Raw genomic sequence first — 20,482 nt, 5'->3', positions numbered from 1 at the left:
GAACTTATCTTGCGCCGCTGTCGTGTCCGAGTGATGTGATAATAGCGATACGTAAGTATCTATGTGGTAGAATATTGTACATGAAAACAGAATGATGTTGTATACCTTTCAATCATACGGAACGAAGTTTATCAGAGATTTACATCTATGGCAAAAAAAAAAAAAATACATAAATAAAAATAGCTAGCCTTTTTTTTTTTTTTGGTATATAATCCTATGTTCCTATGTCCAGCACTAGGAAGTGTTCATAAGTAGTTTTTTTTTTTATAAAGATATGTGTTAACTTTGGAGGATTTAGGTCGATTAACTTTTTGATAGCTCCATTCATACTATTTTTTTAAATTCACACATTCGCTTTCTTATAGCATGATTATTTCGTTTAATTGTTTCCAAAACACTCTCAGTGACTATATCGACAGTGATACGCAAATTTAGACTCGCGGGTAATATATGCCTAGCATGTATATATATATATATATTGTGGCTTACGGAACTACCGGGAATGCTACGTATAGCCGGTGGTACGCGGGCCGTAGTCTGAGAAGAGCTGTTTATAGGACTGAGGTATTATTAGTTGGCGGTTTCACACTGAAAAGTATTTGCAAGTGGTGTGGTGTATGTGTGTGTGTGTAAGTTCGTATGTGTGAGGATTAGCATGTGGCGTCTGCTGGTAACTTGTACCAGACCTGCCTACCGTTACGCAAAATGCGTATTCGTTACGCAAAATCTCCCAAAAATGACCGCCAGTATGCAAATACGCTTTTAACCCGTCGCGTTACGCATTTCGTATCCTTTTTTTTTTCTCCTCTCTAGACTAGCTTACAAGCGGTCAAGGAGGTCACGCTAAGCCCACATGTGGGGAGAGAGGGGAAACAGAAAAGGTGGGGTGAACACAATGTGCCCAGATCTATACGTTGATTGGTTCTAAATAGCAATTAGATGTCTAGAAATGAAGAACGCGAGAGTGAGGGAGTAGCGGGTTGGTACCGTCAGTTAGCTGAAACACCAACGTGACTTTTTTTTTTTTTGTAAGTTCATTAGTAGAAATTAGTTTTAGTATGATTTAAAATTTAGATTGACTAGATCTAGATCGATAACTACCATATAGTCTAGATCTAGGCTAGATTAGTAGATTCTTAGTCTTAGTATAGAATAGACCTACGGTCTACGCTTGTAGCGGATCCACGGCATCGGTAACACTCTTGAGCCTAGATCTAGAGTAGATTATATTCATTATATAGACATAAAGTCTTAGTTAGTCTTAGACATAGTTCCAGATCTAGTCTAGATATCATCTCTAATGATCTAGATTTAGATTGTAGATCTAATCATGACATCTAATATTATATATATATATATATATATATGACAAAATAGTGGATTGCGTAAGTGTTACGCATTCTGGTGCCAAAATACGCATTTTGACCGTAAGTGTTACGCATTTGGACTTTTTTTGGTAGGCAGGTCTGTTGTACCTATCTGGCGTAGTTGCTCAGGAATGTGACGATAGACCTGAAGATTAGCGATTACATGTGCTTCTCTCACTGAGACGAAATCGTGGCTTCTGTAACTCTTAACACTTTCTCGCGTACAATGGAGTCAGATACTAAGTGCTACCCTCTACTTGTTAAGCACACTTGTGCTCTCAAACCATTAGTGCTAAGGATGTACCCACGTTGACGTACACTTGAAGAGTGTCTGGCAAGAATGAAACGAATTGTTGGCCCTAAACATTGCTCCATTTAAAAAAAAAATACATAATGATAAACTTCGTTCCGTATGATTGAGCAGTAAAATGAAAGGTACACAACATCATTCTGTTTTCATGTACAATATTCTACCACATAGATACTTACGTATCGCAATTATCACATCACTCGGACACGACAGCGGCGCAAGATGAGTTACAAAGTATAATAAACTAGCAGTCTAGAAAATGCGAAACTATTTTAGTAGTTCCGGAAGCGCGAAGTTTCAATGGCGTTCGGAGTTTGTTGTGATTTTAGGTTAAACACATTCAGCATTCACTTTTTTTCAATCAATGCACTTTTATTCGATCGATTGATTGTACTTGGAAAACTTGTAAAATTTGTCTATACATTGTGTCCAAACTTTGTCGTAATCATTTTATCGCCAGAGTTACAATGACTTCATTTCGAACCTGCGTCGGCTTCAAGCGAGAAACAATTCCACTTAATGTGACAGCAGTGGTAAAATAAAGTAACTTTTAAATTAACCCATTCAGGCCTTGCGAATCTATAGGACATACGATGTAAAGGTCATCTGTTTTTATGCCCGATGGTGTCATGTGGCCAGCACAAGGATCAATCGCCTTTACGTTCCCCATTACAGTTGAGTGGGATTCCTAAAACAAATCCCAGTCATAACCGAGGAGACTTAACATATTATTGCTGTTTTTTTTCTTTTAATTGTTGAGGTAGTTTGTAGTTAGTTATGGGGATGATTGGAAATAGATTTTTTAGAATTAGTCTGTTACTTGCAATCTATGGTATCATAAATGTCGACTTGATTTATATGACAATATTTAAAAGCAATTCCGTGGATGAAGGTATGGGTATATTAGTAAGTACAAAATTTTAAAAACTCTTAGTATTCTCCAATGGCAGTGTAACTTTCTTTAGGTGATGACAGGCTTGAATAATAAAATGAATATTTAGAACTAGGAATATAGAGAAAGATGAATGACTACTCATTTAGATGGAAAACTTTCGAAAAATATATATGATTGAGATGGGTTATTTTTACACTATTAGTTATGCATATATATATATTGTGCAATGAATTATTTATTTTCAATACAACCTCCCTTTCCGAGACGAGTAGTGTGTCCACACATTCGCAGTAGCATCTTAAATTATGTGGTCATCTGTTGAAATAAAAACAATGGTTTGGAATCGCGTGTGTGTGTGTGTGGAAGAGGGGTTAAAGAAATCAAATTTTCGGCTAGAAATCGACTTCGGAACTTTGGGGTACGACTCCACAGCTTTCAATATTAGGCCACGTTCTGCTGGGGATACTCGCCTTTTTTTTTTCATTGTTCTGCGCATGCGTTCGTTTCTCTTGGCCTTTCCCCCCTCCCCCTTTTTTTTTTTTTTTTTTTAGCTATTTTTGAAAAGAATAATGTTGCTTAGAGAGTAACATGTTGGCCATGGAATTGTCAACAGGAGACAAAATTTATTCATTTCTGTATTTAGTAAATAGGAAGGTGGGGGGAATACATTTAATGATCTCTATTCATAAGAACAATACAGACATGGACAATGAAACGAACTTGTAGATAGATGAGGGTAAACGTCGATACTCCTGTCTCAATAAAGCAACAGGGCTTACAATAAATGGATATCCAATACGTTGCCTCGGTTGTGAAACTCTTTTACAAGGAGAAGTATAGATTAACAAAAAATAAAACAGGATAATGAGACGGGTTATCACGTGGTAAATGAACAGAATAGATGTATTGTTAATCAATCGCTTGGACTCGGGCTTGAAAGCATGCTCTGAGACATGTAAGCGACTACACTAGAGCGAAACAATTGCTGAATGGTGAAAGCAAAAGAACAACTGAATATGGGCTTTTTAACACACCGTTGCGGTATGAGCAAAAGGAAACGTTGTCTCCCATTGTTCATTTTCATGAAGTGGCGGGTTGGTAAAGCGCTTGCCTTCCGAACCGTAGGGTTCCTGGTTCGAATCCTGGTGAAGACTGGCATTTTAAATTTTGGGACCCTTAGGGCGCCTCTTGAGTCCATTCAGCTCTAATGGGTTCCTGACGTTAGTTGGGGAAATGTAAAGGTCGTTATGCTGGCCACATGACACCCTAGTTAACCATGGGTCTTCTGCCCTATTAGACCGCATGCCCTGAAACTACTTTTACACTTGGAATGAGAAAATGAGAGAACATGAATTTAAAGACAAAACTACCTGTCTGCCATGTTGTTGTCTTAATGTTATACTCTGCCATGTTGTTTTCTTAAAGCCTTTCTCTGTCATGTTGTTGCCTTTAAGTTCTTCTCTGCCATGTTGTTGCCTTCAAGTTCTTCTCTGCCATGTTGTTGCCTTCAAGTTCTTCTCTGCCATGTTGTTGCCTTTAAGTTCTTCTCTGTCATGTTGTTGCCTTTAAGTTCTTCTCTGCCATGTTGTTGCCTTCAAGTTCTTCTCTGCCATGTTGTTGCCTTCAAGTTCTTCTCTGCCATGTTGTTGTCTTCAAGTTCTTCTCTGCCATGTTATTGCCTTCAAGTTCATCTTTACCATGTTGTTGCCTTCAAGTTCTTCTCTGCCATGTTGTTGCCTTTAAGTTCTTCTCTGCCATGTTGTTGTCTTCAAGTTCTTCTCTACCATGTTGTTGCCTTCAAGTTCTTCTATGCCATGTTGTTACCTTCAAGTTCTTCTCTGCTATGTTGTTGTATTAGTTCTTCTCTGCCATGTTGTTGCCTTCAAGTTCTTCTCTGCCATGTTGTTGTATTAGTTCTTCTCTGCCATGTTATTGTCTTCAAGTTCTTCTCTGCCATGTTGTTGCCTTCAAGTTCTTCTCTGCCATGTTGTTGCCTTCAAGTTCTTCTCTGCCATGTTGTTTTCACGTTCTTCTTTGCCCATTGTGCCTGGGTGGTTTCTACGCCAAGACCTGCACGGCTCCGCTGATTAAATCATAAGGATCTTATCATTCAACCTAATTGCTTTGTTTCCCAGATGTACTATTCTGAGGCATCGTCTAGATAATGTCCGTTTTGTGTCCGTAGGCCTTTGTGTTTCTGATTCATTCTGTAAGATTTTGTCTTAAGTGTGCCATGATGGCCTTTCTTGTGTGTTGGTGGTAAATGTTAGCAGAATTTGAAATTATCGAAGATTAAAATAAATAAATACATATTTTTTTAAAAAAGAAAACAAGATTGTAGGTATAATTGCTGTCTCATATTTTCCTTGGTGAATCAGTGGGAGGGTATAAGTTTGAATGAGAGAGAGAGAGAGACAGAGAGAGAACTTTGAGAGAAAAGAAAGAGAATGACAACCATTGATTTATTGATTGAATGAGTCACCAGAAGCCAGTGCCGGCTTCGATGGCGGTGCTTTGTGCTATTTTATAAATCGACTAATGCCGTCTCAAGAAAAGGTGCTTTCAGGCACGGCGCTTATAGGGTTCTGTCTGGCAGCACCCAAATTAGTGTTTAAGTATAATCCAATATTCATCTTCACAAGTCTGGCTTTGGTTTTAATTTTAATCACTTCTTTTCATTTACACAGCCTTTTGCCTTTTGTGTGTATGTATGTACCGTTGTGTCATGCGCTCCTTCAAACATTTCTATAAACAATGTCTTCAGTTGATCATGTATTGATGCTTATAATGTTAGCACCATTAGATCCTTTGCGCCGTGCAACCACAGAGCAGTCGAATGCAGTAAAATAATTTAAAAAAGAAATCGTTTCGCATAAGCAACGAGTTTCCATCTCTGTTACGTGTCTTAACATTTTGTTTCCGTTACTTAAAACAAAACAAAAGTTCGTTTGTTCTGACGTTCTTCCAGCCTCCCTCCCCACTCCCTTCCACTCGTCATTCCGATTCCACCCACACCAACGGCTAACCCGTTCGAACTCTTCCGCACACAAATAACCATCCCTCCCACGCGCGCATCCCACATCCCCCGCCAACTCCTGGATAGTCATCAGAGGGAACACATTGGTCTCTCTTCTCCACGTCACTTGTCCGGCTTGTCCAGTCACTGTCCACTCATCCAGTGATGCGGTAATATTCAGGTTAATTTTGTGTTTCCCTTCAGAAAAACAAATAAACAATGAGATCACACAATTGTAATCCTGTTTGAGAATGCAAGGAAGAGCATGGCAGTTTTGGGTTGACAAATTCATCATGTGGCCTCTCTTTATAACTTAACCTTCGGGCGTCCATGTTTTTTCTAAACATACATTAAAATAATTGAATGCCGTAGTTTCATTGAAATACCGAGAAAGTCAAGGGAAGTTACTGGAGGTAAACCCTAGTATTGAGAAGGGTATCTTAAAGAAAAATCTCCACCACAGAGATGCCTCCACCTCTCACGCATAGTGTGAGCTGGTCTGAATTTGAACGCTTATTGGTTATAGGGGTCCTGATGAATTTTTGTTTGCTCTTACCTGCAAGATTGTTAGTTGGAAATGTTTCGTAAAGATGATTGGTTGGTTTGGTCCTTGATACTTGTAGAATTTTTACCAAATATATTTCCGAAAGCTCTATTTTGTAACAAACTTATATGAACTCACTCCACTTGTCTGTAGAATCTTTTTTTTGCACTTAGACTGCCACACCATCTATTCTCGGATCAAGTTGAAAATTTGCACAATTACTCTTGTCGACGAAAACAATTGAATCAACCATAAAAATACATACGATAAGATAAGAGCTGCTATATTGGCAGCGATTGAACAGTTCTTTCTCCACCCCCCCCCCCCTTTCCCAAAGCGCGAATGTGACTCTTGAGACGCATGAAAGTCGCAAGACCAGGAAATTAACTTGTCATTAACATTTGTGTATGTTATGATTAATTTCAACATTTCACGAATTACAGGCAACATATTAAAAAAAAAATTTTTTTGTTACATATTGCCGTTTAAGTGTCTATATTTTCTTTTAAACATAGAGCATGGAAATCTGTTTGTCGTTCATTGGATTTGTAACATGAACTTCTAGAAAACAATTTAAATGCGCAATTTTTGTGTAACTGATTATACAGTATGCTTACACACATCACAATAAACAACATCATTTATATTTAAAAAAAAAAACTGATGAAGGGGATTATTTGTTGTTTAGAGGTCATAGTCTAGGCTGAGCTGACCTGCGTTGTACTGTTAGAGTCAAGTGTTATCTACCTTTTATTAGCATTTTAGCAGTTGTTACCACTTAAGAGATAGGCTAAATGTCTGCATAAGGCCCCTTCTGAACAAGGCACCGCCTATCCACGACATTGTTTCTGGTATCTGCACTACTCTTTCACGGGCAGCCAATTTCTAGGTCACGTGATCAAGGATTCCATGTTAGTATTTTCAAATGCTTTCCATGGGCACTTGATTAAGTTGTGTGCCAATAATACTAGAGCAAGCGATTTAAATTGGAGGAATAATAGAATTATGGAAGACAATCCATCAGCGGGAATACGTTGATTGACGCTTTTTACTATTAACAGGATTCAGTAAATCTTTCTGTGATGATGGTATTGTGTGGTTAGTTCTAAGCAGTACTTTCTTCCCACATAGAGTCTAATGAAACAAGACCAATTGTATATGGGGAATAATTACATTGGTGATATTGAACACAAATCTACTTTCAGCTAACACAATAATTGCAGGTATGACAGCTCAATGTAAAACAATTTGAATAACAAAATCACAGAATGATATTCAACATGAAGCTTAAAACTTATGGACCTGAGTTGACAATTGGCGCATTGTTTATCTTTTCCGATCTAACAATATCTTCTAGACAATGCAGTGTTTCAGTTAGTTCGTGTTTTTAATATAATTTGGTATTTCCCTTGGACTATTTTTTTTTAGCACTAGTGTAAATGCTGGAATGAAAAAGAAAAGACACGTTTTACAAGGACCATATATTGGTTCCTTTTGACCTGGAAGTTTCTCATCAAATAGCAAGGCCAGCTAGGGTTGAAGTGACGACATACAACTTTTACTATTTACTAAAGGGATTCTTATGGAATGTGTGTGTGTGTTTAGACTGATGATGTAATATAGGTAAGATGCTATATTAAGCCAGAGAATGGATTACATATAGTTGTATATAAATAAGATGCTATATTAAGCCAGAGAATGGATTGCATATAGTTGTATATAACTAAGATGTTATACTAAATCTGAGAATGGATTGCATAAGTTGTAAGTTCCTTTTAAAAAAAAGGGTCTGATGAAAGAGCAGACATACCTTGTGCCGACTGTCTTATGAGAAAATATGGATCTGACTGAAGGAGTTGAGAGATCATGATTGCGATTACCCGGTATTCAATATCCATAACATGTGATTCAATTTGTCTTTTGTATATTTCTACTTTGATATTAAAAGACTGTAAAGCTTTGTGAATAAAAGTTATGTTTATTTTGTTGTGAAGTAAGATTTTAAGGTTTTGTTAAAATGAAGTTGATATCTATACACCTTCAAGATGGATTAAATTGGCTGTCTGGAACTCCATTACAAAACAAATCCAACGACACGGATGTTGCTGTGGCCAAAGCCTACTCATGATAATATAGTTCAAAATCGTATCGTCTTTATAGTTATTAAGAAAGACTCTTAAAACATTAATTAATGGTTGTAAAAAAAAACACACACACAAGACACCGGAAATCAAATAATTATTATTAATTATGCATTTGTACACATCAAGTTAATCTGTTATTGTTAACATGGACACTGTTTATAATACATGGTTTCGTCAAGCATTCAATTACAATGAGGGGAAAAAAACACGTCCAGAAAGCACTTTGATGAAATGTGGGAACAATATTGGCAGGTGTCGGGTAAGCCTCAGTGGGTTTTTCTTAGTATAAGATCATTTATAGGAAGAAAACACCAAGGCAAAGTTGGGAAATGCAATGTAATACAAACGCGTAAAAATCTCGAATTGGTGGAAGACGAGGCTTTTCTTTGCATTAACGGTAGATTTGTTAAAATTGCCTATTCTTTATTAAGTTAGAACTAATGATTAGACATTATTATATGGATTTAATATTTGTATTTTACAAGTGTATTTTATATTTGTATTTAACGAGTTACCAGCAGGATAAAAATAGTCAATATCAATATCGTTCGGTATGAATAATTACTAAAACTTTTTCTTTTCTTTTTTTTTTTTTTAGATGTAAGGGTTTATTTTATGGTGGGTAGCCATTATGCCATTTATAAAATTGTTTTAAGTTCTGATAAAAATATCTCTTAAAACTAACTCAAACAATTTAAGGCGATGAGATGTCGGCGATAAATCAGGGAAACCATCAAGAAGAATATATGGCTCCTTTTGTCTCGAAAGGCAATGGATGCGCCCAAGTGAGTCACTGGTTTTGGCTTAATCTTGAGACGGGGAAGAATCTGGTGTGGCTAATCAAGCCAATTCTAGAACGGCAGACTTTGCCACAATTCGTACATGTGTATGCCTCTGATTTAGGGCTAGCAGACAGGGCAGCTTTCTTTTTTTCCCTCTTGATTAAAGCCACTTCAATTCTTTTGTTCTCAGCAAGGGTTGTCCCAGCACGCACAGTCTGTCTCCATGCACTCCGGTCTTTGGCTATGTTTTCCCACATACTTTCACTGATGCCTGAGGCTCTCATGTCTCGCTTGCAGACATCTCTATATGTTAGTCTTGGGCGGCCCTTGGGTCTGACTCCTTCCACAAGCTCAGCATATATCTTTCGGGATTCTACCATCTGGCATGCGGGTGACATGTCCGAGCCAGCGTAATCTTCTTTGTGTCAGGAGAGCATACATGCTGTTCATATTGGCCAATCTCAAAACTTCCTGATTGGAGACATGGTCCCTCCAAGAGATGCCCATTATGCGTCTCAGGCAGCGCAAGTGGAAACTATTCAATCTGTGCTCTTGGTACATGTATGTTGACCAGCTTTCACTGCCATAAAGGAGAGTGCTCACAACACAGGCGTTGTAGACTAGGATTTTGGTCGCTGTGGTCAATTTACCATTTTCCCAGACGCGCTTGGAGAGTTTTGCCAATGCTGTGGTAGCTTTTCCTATCCTTTTTGTCAGCTCGATGTCTAAGTCTAGGTTACTGACAATTGTTGAACCCAAGTAGGTAAATTCCTGCACCACTGAAAGGGTGTGGTTCCCAATTTGTATTATAGAAGGTATTTCTGCGACGTCTTGTGCCAGGATTTCGGTCTTGGAGAGACTTATAGTAAGGCTAAATTCTTGACAAGCAGCTGCTAAGGCGTTCACTAGCTTCTGTAGACCTCCTTGTGAGTGAGATACGAGTGCCGCGTCATCGGCAAACAGCAGCTCCCTTATCAAGATACGACGCCTTTTCGTTTTGGCTTTAAGACGTGCCAGGTTAAAGAGCCTTCCATCGGATCTGCTATGGATATATATTCCGTCTTCCAGGGATTTAAAAGCACTGGATAGTACGACTGAGAAGAAGATGCCAAATAGTGTAGGGGCCAGTACACATCCTTGTTTTACACCGCTCTTAATGGAGAATGGCCTGGAGGAAGAACTTTCAAACTGAACGGTGCCCTGCATGTTTTCGTGAAAAGCTGACACTAGTTTTCTTAACTTATTTGGGCAGCCGATTCTCTCTAGTACGGCAAACAGACCGCTTCTGCTAACAAGGTCAAAGGCCTTGGTCAAATCAATAAAAGCTATGAAGAGGGGCTGCTTTTGTTCTCTGCTCTTCTCCTGTAGCTGCCGCAGAGAGAAAATCATATCTGTTGTAGATCTACCTGCCCTAAAGCCACACTGCGACTCTGGATAAACACGATCTGCCAGGATCTGTAATCGCTTTAGTAATACTCTAGCATAAGCCTTTCCGACTATGCTAAGCAGTGAGATGCCTCTGTAATTGTTACAATCAGAGCGGTCGCCTTTATTTTTATAAATTGTAACAATGTTGGAGTCTTTCAATTCCTGGGGGACCATTCCTTGTTCCCAGCACAAGCTTAGCAGTTCATGGAGTGGTTTGATTAGGGCATGTTTTCCAGCCTGAATTACTTCAGCAGGAATGCCATCTCCTCCGGGTGTTTTCCCATGTGCAAGCATGTCAATGGCAATGCTCAGCTCCTTTACTGAGGGCGTTTCGTCTAATTCCGTCAAAACTGGAAGTGATGGGAAGTTGGAAACAGCATTTGGTGAGATGGCGTTTTCAATCTGGTAGAGTTCTGCATAGTGTTCTACCCATCGTTCCATTTGCAGCGCTCGATCACTGATGATTGAGCCATCTTTTGACTTGAGCGGAGCACACTTGCTGGTGTGAGTTCCAAAGGCTTTTCTCATGCCCTCATATAGTCCTCTTATGTTACCACAGTCGGCACAAGATTGAATATCTTCGCATAGCTCCTGCCAGTATTTGTTAGCACATTGTCTCGCTACTCTTTGGGCATTGTTACGTGCAGCTCTGAGCCTTTTTAAGTTGCTTGGGGTGGGATCCTTCTTGTAGAATAAGAAGAATAGATCTAAATAAAATATATCTAGGTTGAGTACAATGTTTGTTTTCTTCATAATTGAGTATCATAGTTTTAATAATTTATTTATAGTGTACCAAATATCTATTTTACTTTTTTTTTATTTGGACCAGTCTATTTATTTCTATGTTCATGATAAGGAACTAATAGTTTTTCTATCCACCAAAAATTGAAATTGTTTTTAATCAATCCCATCTGAGCCTCTAGTGATCATTACAAGAAATAACAGTTACTCTTGGTTTTAATACGGTATAAACTATTCCTTCTCCCCTTTAGTGCATTGTCTCGCGTGATTTAAGCATTTAATGTTTTAGAAAGAAAAAAAAAGAAAACCAAGTCACGACCAAGGGAAGATAACAGAAAAAAAAATGTATTCAGAAACAGGTCCGACTTTTTTTTCCTGGCAACTTATTTTCTATTTTCAGCCAAAAGCAGTCTCTAAATTACATCTATTTTTATCCCTAGGCTAGGGATATTTTAGGTAACTGATCGAATAATATTTATTTTAGCTTGGAAAGAAGGGTGGCTAGATTAGAAGTGGAGGACAACTGACAATCGACTTTGGTTCAAATTTAAAACTGCACTGGCATTCTCTGCATGATGGTCACGTCTGCTCAAATATTGATAGGACGCGAAATGTCAAAAGTTTTTTGGGTTTCTCTTTGCTTTCACTGGTGCACTTTTGTGTTTGAAGTGATTGTTTTAATGTAACTAAAACTTGTTCCTTAAGTTTAACATATCCTCCTGCTCTCCAATAAATTATTTTCCCTCATTCTGTCTGCGTATGCTGTTAGATGTTTTAAGTTCTTATAACATCTTTTGGATTATGTATGGCCTAGAGTTAGGAGACGCGCTAAATAGGACGGATTTTCAACGGACATAAAATGTGACGCATTTAGACTATGGCTAGGCGCTATGACATGAACATAGAAAAAAACAAACTAAAACAGATACTGCCTAGCCTTCACAATAGTAATATTTAGATCTGGTGATGCTTGTTGTATAAAAAAAAACAACACTATACTGCCTAGCCTTCGCAATAGTAATATTTAGATCTGGTGATGCTTGTTGTATAAAAAAAAACAACACTATACTGCCTAGCCTTCACAATAGTAATATTCAGATCTGGTGATGCTTGTTGTATAAAAAAAATAACACTATATTGCCTAGCCTTCACAATAGTAATATTTAGATCTGGTGATGCTTGTTGTATAAAAAAAAAACTAACTAACTCTAGTCTAATTCAACGAAGGTCTTGTAATACCTTATCCAACGAAAACCCATACATTACAGCAAACATTACAATAATGCATTATGCATATAAAAACATGATTAGAAGAAGCGCTCTCTTAGCAGCTAGTGACACATAAAAAGCGTTTAGGATGGCTCCAGGCTTTATATTGGTCAGTACTGAAGAATTTTTAAAGATCTTTGGGCGCCTTAAGAACCAGCAGCTCAAGTCTGTACACATTAACTAGTAACGCCTCTCAATCTGTGTCTATAGGATTGGATTGAGTGAACTAACCAGAGCGTGAAGCAGAAGAAAAAAAAAAGAAAAAAAAAATGAAGTAACAAATACCGCAGTGTACACTCCATTTAAGGCTGGCTATTCGTCTATGCATATCTATTTTCTTTCTTCTGTTCTCACTTTATAGTCAGTCAAAAGCCGTTTTTGAATGTACACCTTACATTTGGTTCCTTCAATCATGGATTTAAAAAAAAATGTCGGCATTAAATGAATACACTAATATATTTAGCGTATGACTCAATAGGTGCATTCGGTCATTTCTCGTATGTACTGTTCTGGTACCATCAAGGGAGGTTATCTAAAATGGATAAGACTTAATTTTTTTTTTTAAATAACCAAGATAATAAAACTAATGAAATCGAAATAATAAACTAACGAAGTCTTTTTTGTACGTTAAGTATTTAGATATATACAGTATTTGATATGAATGACTCTCTCAATATAATACCTCTTTTTACCTCGTACCTTCATGGAAACTTCTGGTCACCAAAAAAGAGCAACGAAGATTACGATTACTAAGAAAAATGTTTTTCTTTACACACAGATATATAATCCATTAATAATCAGTTTAAATTGCTCACACCTGCAGTATTTTAAGCTTAATATCATTGTCTGGTATGGCAATCTGAACATTAAAAATAAAAATAAATTACAGAAAATCTTGAATGCTGCTAGCAAAGTCATTGGTTGCAAATAAACATCTTAAGGAAGTCATTCTTACACTGCCATTGTTTGACTTGCTGCTTGACTTTTGAGTCTTTCTCTTTCCTAGCAGCAAATTCTCTCTTTACTTTTCTCATATACTTATATATCTATCTATAGTTCGTCAACCGAAAACCAGTGAATAGAAATTTTTTTTTAAATACGTTAACCAGTTGGGCGTGTTATTGAGGAAAATTATGCCGTTGTGGGAAATGTGTGGTCATACATAGATCTGCAAAATAAATAAAAAAAAATTAAATGTTTATGGATTTTCTGTGATCCTTGTAGAAAAATGAATGAGAAGAGTGTTTTCTAATTCTAAATCAGGGTCGTAGGTCACATTTGGTATAAATAACTTATCGGCTAAAATTAGGATGAATTGCGTTGGCAACTTGATGTGATCCTTGTAGATTGGAGTGACCTGTTGATCACGTGGCTCCTGTTTGTGTCGACTTGAATAACCTGAAGGGTTAGCAAGATCTTAACACACGTTGAATAACATTGGCATGCGCTCTAAAGTGAACATGTTTGCAAATGTTTAAATTCTTTGACGTTCAATTAGCAGTCGTGGTGGCTGAGCACTAAAGACTGGGATTTTTAATTTCCAGATCTTTGAATGCCTCTGAGAGCAACCAGCTCTAATGGGTACCTGACATTAGTTGGAGAAAAAAAGGCGGTTGTTCGTTTTGCTGGTCACATGACACCCTCGTTAACCTTAGGCCACAGGAAGATGAACTTTACACCATCTGCCATATAGATCGCAAGGTCTGAAAGGGGAAATTTTACTGTGAACCTTAAGAAATAATTATAGCTAGACAGTCTTAGCCTACTGGTGACAGCCACGCACAATAAGGCTGGCCTACAGAGTCCAAAGAATTAGAAGGAATGCAGCTATGTCACTTGGCTACGCTGTGATAGACATACATTGCCACATCAAACGCAGACAAAACCGAATAGTCTGCCAATCGCACTGCATACTAATAGTCTGTCATCCAGTGATCTGTTTGATATGTGACTTGGTTCTCTAATGACGTTAGTAACGTCAGAAGCACTGACGTGTCGGTCTATTGTCGCAGTAATAAATTGTAGCAATTCTCTTTCGCCTATACTTTAGATGCACAGCTTGCGCAATGTCCTATGTGCACGCTTCTTGTCAGGTGAGAGCCAAGACAGACCTGAAACTTTCTTTCACGTGTGCCCCCCCCCCCCCCGCCCCATCTATAAGGTTGGCTTTCGATCAGTCCATAAATAGATCGGAAACAAGTGTCTCTTGATCATTCAATGGGTCTATTTTAAGGGGTCAAATTAGGCCAACAAAAACTTCGATGTTCGAAATGTCGCGTTCATTTTAGGCATTCTTGGCAGAAATTGCCACTTATGTTTTTTCTTTTATTTTCTTTGCCAAAGTTCTTGGATACCGGTATTTAATCTGTTTATAATGTTAGTGTGTGTGTGTGTGCGTCTATGAAAAAGATGTGGGGAGGGGAGGTAACACTTTGAAGACGTTCACGTCATGCGAAGAAAGCAATTATTCCAGATGTAAAGTTAATGCCAACTTGACTGTTAATTAAAAACATTTTATAGAAACTCTCGTGTGCAATAGAAAACTTGACGAAACTGGTCCGTCCATTTCTTAATGTTGTCCTATCATCATTTTGTTTTTACGATTCCTCTTTTCAACATGGGCTCAAAGTCGTGGCTTCTCAGCGGCTCTAACGATTTTTCTAGAAATTTGACAGTTGATGTATATCTTTAGGGAAAGAATTACTAGCTGTTTGACCACACTGGGAAAACTATAGTTTGGCAGTTATACTTTTTCAAAGTACAGAGAAAAAAAAAAATTAGCCTAGAGGACTAGACAATCTTTATCTTGAACAGACTACGTCTTCGGGTATTTCCGCATGTAGGCTTTATTCATAAAAGAGTTTAATATATTAATAGATGTCCAGGAATATTTTGCGCACCGTCTTCAAAGTCTTGATCCATAGGCCTATCATTAGAATTGTATATCTTTTGACTCTGAGTAGATTTAAACATGCGCTTAACAATTCTTTATGTGGGGAGGAGGAATGGGGCAAGGTAAAAACCAATTTTTGTTTCAATCTATCATTCATTATTTGAAAAGTAAACTAATCACTCTTACGAAACAGTCATCAGCTTTATAAAGGAGGAATTGCCTTTTTGAAAAAGTATTTTTTAACATTTAAAAAAAAATGTGTTTGTCAGTATTGCATTCTTTTCCCTGGTACTATTCCCTTTGTAAAAGTCTTTTCATCCCTGAGGATATTAGTATATGGTCGCACACTCTCAAATTGAAGCTTTTTTAACAATGGTCGTAAGATCATCATAAGACTTATCGTGGCACAACCATGACTATGTGTGGAGCCCCCAACGGTAAGGGACAGGTCAATGATAAAGACATATCTGCCGCCACAAAACCTTTTCACCTCCTTATCCTACCTAGAAACCTGGAGGATATTCAAACGATTGACATCAAACAAAAAATCTTTTTACAAAGCTTATATCAACTCACTCTGTTTGGTAACAAGTGTGTAAAAAAAAAAAAGTCGATTTCAATAGAGCCTTAAAAAGAAAAAGGTTAATTTCAATAAAACCCATCTTCTACGGCTTCAGTAGGCACTGTGGTCTCGAGAGGCCGGATTGCACCGCGCCACGGATCCGATATGGCCCGCAGCTCGTAGTTTGTGTATCGTTGGTTCAACATTCATTAAACACAAAAACAAAGTAGAAGACTAACCCACGTGTTTGCATGTGTGTGTCTGTGAGCTATTTGAAACATCTCCACTATCACTCCCCAGCCCCCCTTTTGGAGTGATGGTTTGAAGTGCTGCTGTCTCTTTAAAAGTTTGGATTATGTCAACAGCCCTTGTGAAGTGGCCCCTTTACCTGGGCCAAAGATTACAAGCATAAGAAAAACGAGGAAAGGGGGAGGGTGGTAGTAGCGCACACACAAAACAAAAGAAAAATTTCCAAACTCGTTCAAGTGCTAGCTCTAGCTTTAAACTGTTCATGCCTTGACCGACATAATTACATATGTTTTGTGTTGTGTTCTACTCAGTAGTCAGCTGTTGTGTTCTTAAATAGGGTTGTATCATTCAACTATATTTGTCTATTTGTGTCGTATGCGCTCTGGATTGTCCTTCGATGGTCCCGGGTTTGAACTCTGCCCGCCGCCATCTCCCGTCGTCCTACGGGAGGTTTGGGCTAGGATACAATTATCTTGAAAATATGAACTTTGTCTTTTATAAATTACTTTGAGCATTTTTTTTTTTAGATTAAAACTTTCGTGTATTTACTCGGTGCACACGTGCATGGATACTGGAAGCAACAGTAGCACTGGTTTAACATAACTTAATTTTAGTCTGTACATCGTGCCGGCGTTAAAGGCTGTGATCTAGTGATAAAAGTCTATTAGAGCCATGTCCGGGTAGAGACATGGGCATTCAATAAACGAATTTTAAAACCCTAATCATGCATTTCATTGCCAGTCAAACAAACAAAAAATTATATGGTGGAAATTACGAACCTAGAAGTATATAGAAGCTAAACCTGCATAAGTAGCTAACTGACCGCATGCAAGATAAAAATGGGACGTCGTATCAATAACTTTTTGAACTATCTGGTTCAACAATAAATTAAACTACTTATTAGAGATTAAATCAGCGATTCAAATGCTTAAGCTTTGCAACCTAAAAGTTACATGTTAAAAAAAATAAACTTATCTATCAATTCAAAATTGCAATTGTTTTATTTCTTTCATTTCAAGAATGTCCAATATTCACTAATATTATTGACTATGCCAGTATGCTGTGTAAAGCCCACACCAGTCGTCCATTGGATAGATGTCTAAATGCTATCTGACATGATAAAGATGTCCAATATTTCATGACGAGCCCTAAGTGATCACACAGCGCCTCTTCAAAACAACCATCGCACAAGAGGATAATGGGGGGGGGGGGATATCACCCTATTCAAGTAGTCTTGTGAAAATAGTCACCTATTCAGCATTGGGCCATGTTTTAAATGCCCCATGATATCATTTGAAGACTTGTTGAGGTCTTCTTAACATGTGAAGTAATACACTTTTTTTTTTAAGTTAAAGTGTGGAGGGGAGTTTAAAACAACAACAACACTACTATTTGACTATCACCTGTTGTTTGATAGCGCCTCTGTCTCATGGAAAGGTCGGCTTATATAAAGTTCAGTTTAACCAAGGATTTAATGTGTTTTTATATTTTCTTGTTCGGGCTAAGAACATCTAATTCAAACTAAAATATTTCATTGCTAGGATTTAGGAAGGTAGGGCCACAGAACATGAAACCTAGAAATATTTATCAATACTAGTTATTACTTGCGTTCAAAGGGATACAACTGTGCTAGTCTTACAAAGTCGTGTTGGTATCGCAGAAGTCACACGGAATGAAATTTATTGGAAAACCATAAACAAAACGAAGTAACTAAAAATATAAATCTTAGAGCAGAGAGTTGTAGGGATTTTTTTTTTTTTAAAAAAAGTTAAAACCGTTGTTGTTGTTAATGTTCATTTCAGTTTTAGCTTTCAGTTTACAGACATTGTGAGCAATGAAAAAGTTTTGATTTTTATTTCGTTTCGACGCTTTGGATTTACGCTATTTTGTTTTGTTTCCGGTCAACTTTTTTTTTTTTCCTTGTGGGTTTGAATTTCTCCAGTCGCACTTCTGCTTCTTCTGCACCTGCCTTCCGTTTCTCTGGCTTGTCTTTGCCCTAGACCAGTGTTTCCCAAACTGTGTTCCGCGGAACCCAAGTGTTCTGCCTGGTCTGAATAGGTGTTCCACGAACTACTGGACTAATTAACTAGTAGGTCAGCACGTCAATTAATCTCTGTAAAAAAAAAAAGCAAATTGTTCCGCTAAGTACTCAGAATTCGCGAAGTGTTCTGTTAAGGAAAAAGGTTAGGGAAACATTGCCCTAGAGTGCTGTGCTCTCATTTATTACCTGTGTATCCCTCTGTTATTTAGTGATTTATCTAACTGGCTCTGAGCTTTCCTGCTTTTTATCTGTAAGAGAACACAAATTGTAATAGTGCATGCTATTGTTTCAAATTCTTTATTGTGTCGACGAACCGTTTCAAAATTAAATTTCAAAAACTTTTTCCTGTTCTACATGTACTCTATTTATCACACGTGTGCCACTTGTCCCAATAATGTTTTCCAAAATTTAAAGTTTATTAAAAGTTAAACCTTAACAAAAAAATTACCAAGATTTTCCCCTCAATGTTTCAAGTCTGATCAATAGTTTGAATATCATTGAGTGTTTTACAAGAATATTCTTCAAATAAATTATAAATATCGATAAGAAATAGCACCGCCCCCCCCTCCCAAATTTGGGAAAGATGCCAACAGTATTGAACATTCTTATCAATACATGTATTTACTATCTTGACCTCGTGACTGGTGTGTGTATGTGTTGGTGCGTGAGGTTCTGTTCGTGCTACGAAATAAACTAACTTATAGCGCAGCTTGCTCTGAAGTTCCTGGCTGCTAATCCACTCTAAAACTTTAAACAAAAAAAAATAATAATTTCTGTGCCTTTGATTTCTTGCAAATAAACAGACCACAGCACAATAATCAATGTACTAAATGTAAATGTCTAGGCAGTTATGATAATTTATGAGAACATCTTGTTCGTTAAATAACAACATAATATTTTCTTGTTTTCTTCAATAGCTGCGTCTTCTTTTAATTATTTCTTTATATTTAACATTTTATTCTGTAGCTCAAATGTTAATGTCAGAGACACACACACACACACAGAAATAAATAGGAACTTCTAGAATCTAATTGTTTATTCAGTTCCACAATTATATGTCGATTAACTAAATTCTGTTACAATAGAGAGACTGTAATTCTTGTTAATATTCAGACTCGAAGAAAAGACTTGTTATTACAATGGTTTGAAATGATTATAATAATTATCCATGAAAAAGTATTTTCTTATTTTGTGTTATTAAGACGGGGGCGGCCGCTGCTCGTATTCGCACCTGAACACTTCTAACTTGTAGTTGGCCTTCATCATTTTGAGAACCAGTTGGTTTGGTCTCGTAGAGCCCTGTTCTGGAGAGAGATTCCCGTCCACGAGCGGCGCCGCTAAAGGTGGCATTGGTTCCAGACATTTTTCGCTTGGCTCTCTTTTCTTTCAGAGCTGAGGTCATTGCTTTTTTCACTGTCCATAGGTTTCTTGGTCACTCTCTTCACCTGTGCTCTGTCTTCCCTGTAGTCGACATGCATTTTATACATTAAATGGAGCTGACAGAGATACCTTGCTGCTGCTCTATCGGAGTCTAATTCGATCCAAGCTAGACTACGGATCCATAATATATGGAGCAGCAAGGAAGTCGTACCTAAAAATACTGGAACCAATACAAAATGCTGCCCTGCGTCTCTGTCTCGGCGCGTTTCGTACATCACCTATCCCAAGTCTCCATGTGGAGGCTGGAGAACTCCCCATGGATATAAGAATGAAAAAGCTTGCAATGCAGTATATAGTCAAGCTAAAATCCAACCCCACGAACCCTGCTTTTGACTCCATATTTAACCCCACAGAGGTAGAATTATACAATCGAAGGCCTAACGTCATACAGCCGTTGGGCTTTCGAATGAGAGAACCCATCCAAAATTTAACCCCACCCATTGACCAAATCTCTAAAATAGAAACCCCTCAGAATCCTCCTTGGCTAATGAATAAACCTAAATTAAATTTATCCCTCCTTAATTTCAAAAAAGAAAATACAGACCCAAGCATACTACAAGTCCACTTTAGGGAACTGCAGGAGAGCTACGGAGATTGTGGCACCATCTACACAGACGGATCCAAAATGGAGGGAAAGGTCGCGTGTGCCTGCTCCTTTCGGAACAAAACAATCTCCCGTAGACTCCCCGATGGCTGCTCCATCTTTACGGCCGAATTGCACGCAATATTGCTTGCACTTATGGCCGTAAAAGCATCAGAAAGGAGTAAATTTATAATCTGCTCCGACTCCAAATCTGCATT

At 37.8% G+C, this 20,482-nt stretch overlaps 1 protein-coding gene across 4 annotated transcripts in view; it reads left to right on the top strand.

The window, feature by feature from the left end:
- LOC106053004 (polyamine-transporting ATPase 13A3-like) overlaps positions 1-20,482 on the top strand; it is a 67,896-nt gene that overhangs the window by 9,087 nt on the left and 38,327 nt on the right. Inside the window, exon 1 of one of the 4 annotated variants that reach the window (XM_056007619.1) lies at positions 17,616-17,752. The exons of the other annotated variants lie outside the window; for them this stretch is intronic. The gene's annotated coding sequence lies outside the window, so the exon portion shown is untranslated. Of the gene's footprint in view, positions 1-17,615; positions 17,753-20,482 lie in introns of those variants that run through there. 4 annotated transcript variants of the gene reach the window in all.

Source organism: Biomphalaria glabrata, chromosome 13 (genome assembly GCF_947242115.1).
Source record: "Biomphalaria glabrata chromosome 13, xgBioGlab47.1, whole genome shotgun sequence".
Taxonomy (NCBI): Eukaryota; Metazoa; Mollusca; class Gastropoda; family Planorbidae; genus Biomphalaria; species Biomphalaria glabrata.
This window is presented reverse-complemented; position numbering and strand designations above follow the sequence as displayed.